Source organism: Elephantulus edwardii, unplaced genomic scaffold (assembly GCF_000299155.1).
Source record: "Elephantulus edwardii isolate Elephantulus edwardi_28Jun2011 unplaced genomic scaffold, EleEdw1.0 scaffold00282, whole genome shotgun sequence".
In the NCBI taxonomy this organism is placed as follows: domain Eukaryota; kingdom Metazoa; phylum Chordata; class Mammalia; order Macroscelidea; family Macroscelididae; genus Elephantulus; species Elephantulus edwardii.
The window spans coordinates 1,454,745-1,462,206 of record NW_006400032.1 but is presented as its reverse complement, the minus strand read 5'-3'; the positions used below and the strand labels follow the sequence as shown (position 1 = coordinate 1,462,206).

The 7,462-nt window shown below is 41.1% G+C and overlaps 1 pseudogene; it reads right to left on the bottom strand.

Moving 5' to 3' along the window:
- Window positions 1-6,979, bottom strand: part of LOC102847827 — a 197,924-nt pseudogene extending 190,945 nt beyond the window's left edge.
- Window positions 6,980-7,462: the final 483 nt, after the last annotated feature.

Sequence of the window (7,462 nt, the reverse complement as noted above, 5' to 3'; positions counted from 1 at the left end):
GGGGAAAAAAGATTGCTATGAGTCATAGTTGACTTGATGGCACCCAAAATCAACAATATATGAAGAATTTTTATTAAAATCTGTATATACCTTATTTTAGACTATACATCAGATAACTACAATTAATCAAATCTCACCTGCTACTTATTTCAGTAAGATTTGTGAACTAAGAACGATATTGAAGGGATTCTAACAAAAACCAAAATCAAGAAACAAGAAAGAACATGTTGTTGATATAATAAGTGATCAAAAAAGTCTATAATATTTACTATTTGGATTGTAAGTTTATCCTTGTTTTTGTTATGTGCCATTGAGTCGGGTGTGACTCATCCTGATCCTATAAACAATAGCTCTGAACCCTGCTCTGTCCTGAGCTAATCTCACAGTCCCTGACACACCTACCCTCAATACCCCAGTTACTGTGTGAATCCACCTCATCTGAGATCTTTCTCTCCTGGGCTGTCCCTTTACCCTTTCAAGCATGATGTCCTTCTCCAAAGACTGGTCCCTCCTGGCTACATGCCTTATGCACTTTGAAAGTTCTTCCGATTTTCTGGTGTCAACAGCCAGACCTAATCACTGGTGTGTATGTGGGATATCTTTACTTCAATTTTTTTTCCACTTGAGGAAACCCTGTTGTCTTTGATATCTGTTACCTTAGAGGTCTTAGTTATTGTTTTCTGTTTCTGCAGAGTCTCATTCCGGTGTGACTTGCTTTCTGGTATGTTCGGTAATGACTGTCTATGAGCTTGTTACTTTATCTTATTGTTTGGGGACTGTTGGTCTGACTTGATGTTTTCCTATACAGAGGCTATATCTTTAAGTAACCAGGAAGCATGCTCAAACCTGGACCATTTCTACCTCTTGCAAAAGTTTGAGATCAAAGGTAGAACCCCAGCTCTTTTCAGGTTCAGTAACTCCATGACAGTGTTGCCATATAAATCTGACCCTATTTCTCTTCTTTTGACTCCTTGCAGGTCTAAGAAGACTCCCTGCTATTCTGACTCTCCTCTGATCTAGACCTGGCTTCCCACCTCTGAGGTCTACGCTCAGTCCAATCCTTCCCAGGCCTTGGGCTGAAGGTCAGTGTCCCCCATCTTATATGTTTTATTTTTTAGTTGGGCTTTCCCTCCCTCTTATTTTCTCATGAAAAGTGGGTGCATATCTGTTGATCTCTCATCCTTTTTTGGCAACTAGAAATATTTCAAAAATTGTGTACTATCCAAGATTTAATTTACTGCAGCTGCAGCAGGCATGAGCTCTGGAAGTTCATACTAGTTTCCAGTTTTAAAAAAAGAAATAGTAAAACAAGTGTTTTATGCGGTTAACTCATATGTTATGTACTGTCAAGTCAGAACCACCTCATGGCTGATGCTCCACCGGGTTTTCAGAGGCCGTGAAGGAAACAAACCGCCTTTTTCTCCTAGAGCAACAACTGGTGGATTCAAACCACCTGCCTTTGTGTCTGCAGCACAATTACTCACCACTAGGCTTTCAGAGTTCCTTATTTGCTAGTGCATGAAAATTGCAGTGAAGACGATGTATTTGTTCATTGGACTTAGAAGACCTAGCATCTTGCATTTTTCAGTTGTCTGATCATTTCGTTCTCACCAAGGTGAAACTATCATTGCCTTCAGGTAAGCAGAATGCCAAAGAAGAAAATCTCTCAGTGTGTATGTTTATTTTTCACTGGTGTCAAGGGGGAGTCAGCTGTGTCACTTATCTATGAAAACTCAAATCTAACATACCGCTCAGAGATTAATCATCAGATTGCAGGGCTGAGAAGAGCCTCCAGAGTTATATAATGCATCACTCAGCCTCGAGAGAAGTCTCAACTGAATCACCCAGGATAAATAATTGTCTGACTCATTTTAAGATATTTCAGGGAAAAGATTTCTCATCCTCCCCTTTGATTGTTTCTGTTAGGAAGTCACCTCTCTGCCTCATCATATTGTTGTTAGATACAGTTCCAAATCCTAGTTGGTTGACCCTATCTATGTCCACTAGAGCGAAATACAGCTCGGTGCTATGCTGTCCCCACAGTCATGACCATGCTTGTCACCTCTGACTCTCACCACAACTCTGTGGATAATAAGCCGAAGCCTTTTCTGATTCAACACCACCCTCACAATCTTGGCTAGGCTTACGTCCATTGTTATGGTCACTGAACCAATCCATTTGGTTTAGGATCTTGATTTCCTTCAAGACCTTCCACCATTTCATACATGTCCCTTCCCAAAGACTGGCCCCTCCTTATAATATGTTGTAAATATGTGAGATAAAATTTCACCATCTTCATTTTTAAGGGGCATTCTGGCCACATGTCTTCCAAGACAGACTTTGTTCTGGTATTTCCCGAGCCATTCAATACTATTCCTAGCCCCATAATTCAAAGGTAGCAAGTCTACTTTGGTATTCGTTATTGATTGTTCGACTTTCTTGTGCATGTGAAGTGACTGAAAATACCATGTCTTGGGTGAGGCAACTTAGTCTTTAAAATTGCATCCTTTAAAAAAATGAAATAAAATGACATCATTGCTCTTTAGCACTTTGGAGAGATCCTTGACATCAGATCTGGCCAATGTAGTATTTCATTTCATTCTTCCCCCCTCCCCTTACTTGTTGTGTACTGTAGAATCAGATCCAACTGGCACAGGAGGAGATTGCCCCTCCTTCTCCAGAAGACCATCTGGTGGATTTGAACCATGTGACTTCAGGATTGCAGCTCAGGTTCTTGCCCCTAGACCACCACAGTTCCCATCATTTCATTTCTTAACTGCTGCTTCCATAATTGTTGATTGTGAATCCAGGTAAAATAATATCACAGACAACTTCAATCATTTCTCAGGAAATCATTTCTCAGGATGTTGCCTATCAGTCCAATTGTGAGGATTTTTATTTTCTTTATTCTGAAGAATCATCCATACTAAACACTGAATCCACAGTGGAACATATGAAAAATCTTAAACCAAACCAATTGCTCTGACAGTTCCCACCCAGGGGAACTCCATGTTTATGAGAGTAGAACTATGCAGTCAGGAAATCAAAAGATGAATTGCATTGGGAAAATTTGCTGTCAGAGACCCCTCCAAAGTACTGAAAAGCAACAATGTCAGTCTAGAGACTAAGGTACACCTGATCCAGGCCATGGTCTTTGCAATTACTTGCTATGCATCAGAGAGCTGGACAAGGACTAAAGATGACAAATAAGAATCAATGCCTTTGAGTTGTGGTTCTTGAGAAGTCTTGAACATACAATGGACGACCAAGAAAACAAATCTGTCTGTCTTGGAGAGGGTGAAACCAAGTTTCTCCTTGGAGGTAAAGATTTTGAAGCTCTATCTCACATAATTTGGGCAGGTGGTCAGAAAAGACTGGTCCTTAGAGAAAAACATCATGCTCAGAAGGGTGGAGGGACAGTGCAGGAGCACAAGACCCCAGATGAGATGGATTGACACAATAACTAGGACAATGGGGGGTATATGTGTCAAAATCACTGAGACTGAGTCAAGACAGGGCAGGCTTCAGAGCTGCTGTACATAGAGTTGCTATGAGTCACAGGTGACTCGAAGGCACATAACAAGATGTTCCATAGTATTTCCAATCATTGTAACCTCTCAAAAACTGATCAGTAAGGCTTTGTTCTGAGGTACCTCAAGTTGAGCTCTAACTACCAACCTTCCCATTAGTTGCACCTTTACATTTTCCCAGATACACCAGTGAACACGTAATTAGTATCTTTTTTCCGTGACTCCAAACTATGTTCTCTCAGCTCCCTGAAGATCTTGCCAATGGCCATGGTTCTTCTATCCATAAAACATGGCTGGGAGAAACAAGGAAAGCTCTTATGTTGACAACATGTGAGAGAAAAATTATAGCGGAATAGGTGTTTAGGGGAAAGCCAGTAAAGAATATAAACAGGTAAACTACAGAAACTGGTGAAGCAAAATAAGAAAGTGACTAGAGACACTATGGCAATAAATATTTACCTATTAAGCATATACCACCTAAAGGGGAAATAAAGCAAAAAGACAATTTAATGCATTGCTGTAATGTTTTCAAATTTAGTAGTTTATATGATTCTTTTCTTTTGAATCTGTCAGGGTAAAAATAATTGTATGTGTCTTACAGACTTTTTATTTGGTTTCTAAGTGCACCAAAAGGTTGGGCTTTTAAGTGTTACTTTTCAGATTTAGGACACAAGGAGTCCTTAAGGGGTAGAAGTATTATTGCCTTTGAGGGGGGATAAATGGCTTTGTGATAAGTATACATTACAATTCTGTGTGCACAGGACTCAATGGCATCTGAAGGTGGCTGGTGGAACAAAATCCAGCCTATATGTGTGCTTTCCTGCTTACATTGCTTACAAGCTGGATATTGGCTTCCCTACACACTCTGGTCAATTATTTCTCCTTCCTCGGCAACCCCGCTGCCCTTTTGCCTCTCCCAGGCCTCCTACCTTGTGCCCTTAAAGCTCCTATTATGCGCTTTGAGGCTTTAGACCGCATTTTAAGTCAGATATTTTCAGAAAAAGAGCCGACTACCAGACTACGAGTGATCATGATATATGAAAGCCATTCTTTTGGTAAAAATCTGTGGGTAGTCAAGGTAGGGCAGAGAACAATGCGCCTTGCACTGGATCCTCTTGCATTCTGGGTCATATACTGTAACAGCTCTCTGCCCTGCTTTGGGATTGGGGCACAACACTTTTATACCCGTGTGCAGGGGTTTAATTGATGTCTAGAGCTAGCTACAATTGAGTCAACTCTGCCTTATGGTGATCTCATGTGTGTTAGAGCAGAATTGTGGTCCCTGGGTTTTTCAAAGGTTGATTTGCAGTATCACAAGGTCTTTCTTCCATGGTGACCCTGGGTGGACACAGAGTTCCCACCTTTCAGTTCCCAGCAGAGGATGTTAGCTGACTCAGGTCAGGGATGCGGATCTGAAGCTAGGCAAGGTGGTGGGCATTGCCTAAATCTCTGGAGGAGATTACAGGTATAAGCCGTCAGCCAAAACATTGCAGAAACTGAGCATACTGGTTGAGAACTCTTTGCTTTTCTCAGGTCTACTGGAACACACTATCACAACTGAGTGTGGTTTGAAACAACAGAAACTTATTTTCTTCCAGTTCAGGAGGCTAGAAATCAGAAACGTGGGTTCTGACAAAGTCAGGCTCTACAGAAGAATCTTGCCTCTTCCACTTTCTGATGGGTTTGTGACAGTGTAACTCCAATCTCTGCTTCCATGATAACATGGGTATTTTCTCCGTATCTGTTTCTCTGTGACCCTTCTTCTTTCTTATAAGGACACCAGGCAGATTGGAGTAGGACTCTCCGTACTCTACTATGACTTCAGGCTAAACTGACAATATCTTCAAAGACCCTCTTACTTCCAAACAAGGTTACTATCACAGGTCCCAAGATTGAAACATCATTATCTCTTTTTAGGGGAAATAATCAGAGCCAGATTACCCAATAAGTAAGTTATGTACAGGTCCAATTATGCAACGCACGATTTCACCTATTCTCCACCACATCAAAGATGTGGTGAAATTTATGTGCAATCGCTCAGCACAGATTAGCAAGTAAACACAATTAAGCCTTTGCCTGTCTTGCTCCCTGCAAGCCACTACATACCACATTTACTGGTTAATCCAATCCTAGACACAATTCAACTGCTAAACACCAATGAACAGGAAAAAGGGATTGCAGGGGGTCTGGGTGGAGCACTGACACCTTCTGATTCAGATGGGTACATGAATCATCATCATGTTTCCTGGATTGAGAAGCATTATGGACTAAAAGTAGCTGAAATACAAATAGTCTTGGGTTGAGAGCCTACTAAACAGATATCTCTATAGACTCCTATCTAACTGTGACACTAAGCTTGCCAATGCAGACTATTCAAATTTAGGACCAGATGAAAATTGTAACAGTAACCATGGTCATAACTAGTTCTGACATAGTGTTCTCTGCGTGCCAGTTACTGTGATAGTAGCCTTGCTAGCACAGTGGGTTAACCAAAAGATTGATGCTTTGAACCTACCAACAACTCCACAGAAGAAAGATGAGACGGTGTGCAATCGTTAAGACTTACAGCCTCAGAAACGCAGGTGACGCAGTTCTGTCCCATATGGTCTCTATGAGTCAGAATTCACTTTAAGGCATTGAGTTGGCGTTTTGGAGATAGGCACTGTTCTAAACCCTTTATTTAAACAAATACATTTAACCTCCCTAATAACGCATGAGGGAGCTCTGGTGGTGTGATCTGTAGGGAGTTGTGCTGTTAATCCGAAGGGTCAGCCCATCCAGTGGTTGGAATCTACCAGTGGTTCTGAGGGAGAAAAATGATGGATAATCTCCCCTGTTGTGACTTACTGTTTTGGAAATCCAGTGGAGGGTCAACTATGAGCTATTTCTAACTCAGTGGTAACGAGTAAGTTAATAACTGATGAGCTGGACACTTATTTACAATTTCCACGTGAAGAAATCAGTGGACGGAGAGGTTGCACAACTTTCCTGAGTTCAGAAGGCAGGTGGGAACAGAACTGAGTTTTGAGCCCAAGCTCTCTTTTCTGAGCTCCTCTGCTCTACCTCCACTCTGTATCTTTGTTTCCTCCCCTCTCCAGAATTTAGACCAGTGACTGCAAAGTTGACTTGGGATGTGAGTGTTAGTTTCCAATGGATGCTGTAAAAAAACTACCTCAGCTTTTGTGGCTTAAACAACACAAGCCATTTTCCTGCTGTTTTAGAAGTCAAGTCTGAAGTGGGTCTCAGCAGACTGCATAGTCCCTTGCTTTCCAACTTCTAGAGGTCTCCTGCATCCCTTGACTCATAGCCATTTCTCCATCTTCCAGGCTAACAGTGTAACATCTTTAAATCGCTCTGATTCTGACCATTAGCTTCGTATCACGTCCCCTTTCCATTCCCTCGTTAACTTACATTGGACTCACCTGTATAATCCAGGGGAATTTCACCATCTCCAGATCCTTTATGAAAGCACATTACAAATCCCCTTGGTAAAGTAGCATAGGATTGGCAGATTACCTTGTGGACATCCTTGAAGCTCTATCCCAGTGTAGCAAGGAGCTTTATCTCAGATTTTGTCCTGGCCATCTAACCAAGTAGAAAAAGAATAAAAACAATACATTTTCATTTTAATTTTGGTTGAGTAAAGTCATGTTTCTTTCACATGTAAGTTTGTTACCTGAGACTCACAAGTTGCATTATGGGTGTACACATACTGGTGTGATGTTGTACTCTTACAACCTACATCATTCATTAATTTAACATTTTATTTGTCATCTACTCTGAGCTATTTTATGAGAGAGAAATTATCTCCATTTTATGTCTTGAGGTCAATACTGCTATTGGGAATGAGGCCCCCAACTGATAAAACAAAGTTTAAGACTATAATTTTGAAAGTGAGATGTACAGAGGAGGTTACTTAAGGGCAAAGTGTC